This window comes from Oncorhynchus mykiss, chromosome 8 (genome assembly GCF_057628025.1).
Source record: "Oncorhynchus mykiss isolate SJ-2025 chromosome 8, ASM5762802v1, whole genome shotgun sequence".
Classification (NCBI taxonomy): Eukaryota; Metazoa; Chordata; class Actinopteri; order Salmoniformes; family Salmonidae; genus Oncorhynchus; species Oncorhynchus mykiss.
Genome location: NC_143029.1, coordinates 50,861,865 through 50,863,538, shown reverse-complemented (window position 1 = coordinate 50,863,538; position 1,674 = coordinate 50,861,865).

Below are 1,674 nucleotides of genomic sequence, written 5' to 3'. Positions count from 1 at the left end.
TTGGGGGTGGGAGGGGCATCGGTGCCTCCGCTGCTGCCAGGGTGTGTCCTCTTTAGACACAGCCTCCCCCCTGCCCCGGCAACCACACTACCGCTCCCTCCCTCTATCCCCCCCCCCTCTCTCGTTCAGCTTGTAAACAAGCATGGGATACACACAAAAACACAGCACACAATGAGTACACTGACTTACATTCACATGTATGCATTCATACGTCCATACCAAACAAACCAACGACTCTGTAGGCACAAATGGAACAAAAACAACAAATGCACATAGAGAAAATGTCAGAAAGCACCCAAAAAAAAAAACACATCTGCAAAACACAACTTCACCCCCCCCCCCCCACCATTAATTAAAACGCACTCTGCACAACCATGCAAAGAGGAAATCTATGTTAAGGCTGCACATCCCTGGCGCAACTCAGACGAATGGACACACAAATGGCACAGTTAGAGTTTGAGGTTGTGATCTTGTGTGTTTGTTATGAGATGCTACTGCTGCTAGTGCTGTATTTACAGTATGACTATCCAGACATTGCTTTCCATAAGGACACAGGGTAGTTGTTTGTGTGATGGGAGCGCTTGAGTACAAGGCGCGGATGCAGCGGGCTTTTACGGCTGGATTAACACCGTATACACAAAAGGATTAGGGTAGCAGCGATCTGTTGTTTTCATCAACCCTACCCTCCGTTCCCCTCGCCCCCTCCCCCTCCCCTCACTTTCCCCCCTCCCTCCCCCCCTCGGTCGGTCTCGCACTCGGCTGCAGAAACAAGGAGTCCTGCAGAGGGGAGGCGGGGGACGGGGACTGTGTCAGAGGCGACCACAAATTCGTTTACAGAAACAAATGGGAATTTAGGGTGTATTAACTGCTGTCCCTAATTCAATTGTATTGAATTAGATACAGCAGAGAGCAGAGCAGGTAGGGAGCAGGAGGCTCAGTTTTCCTGCAACGGTTGGTAAAAATGTACGTATCTCCACGCAAAGCTGAAACCATGTGGACGTACAACTTCTAGTGGTCGATCAATTGTATTGCAAGCTCATGTTGTTGTTTTGGGGAACTTGGAGGTATTATGGTGGTTGGGAATAATAATAAAAACATTAAAAAACGCAGGCCAAATGATTAAACAGATGCATTTGCCATTGGTCGCACAGCAGCACATAGCCTGTGTTTGTTTTACTTTTCTTATGTAGGCTTAAATCATAATCATTTTGCAGGACAGATTACTGTCCCTACTTTTCTGACATCAAAAGGTCAAACAGGTTGATTCCCGCTGCACAACAAAAATGAGTCTACCATCTATCCATTGTTCATTCAATAGCCAAGCGTGCTTGAAAGTAAATAGAGCGTTAGCCTATTTAAACTATTCAACTGTACGTGTAGGCTGTGGTATTGCTGGGCAATAGGAGCGCAACATCATAGTCTATTTCATCTCAGAGCCTATACCAAGGCAGGAGAAAGAAAATCATGTATTGATCAACAAAATACTGAACAATATACACTACAAAGTATGTGGACACCCCATTTAAACGTGTTAACCCTCGCAAGGCTGCTGGCCCAGATGGCATCCCTAGCTGCGTCCTCAGAGCATGCGCAGACCAGCTGGCTGGTGTGTTTACAGACATATTCAAGATGGTTACCATTGTTCCTGTAGATTGTCCCAAGAAGGCAAAGATA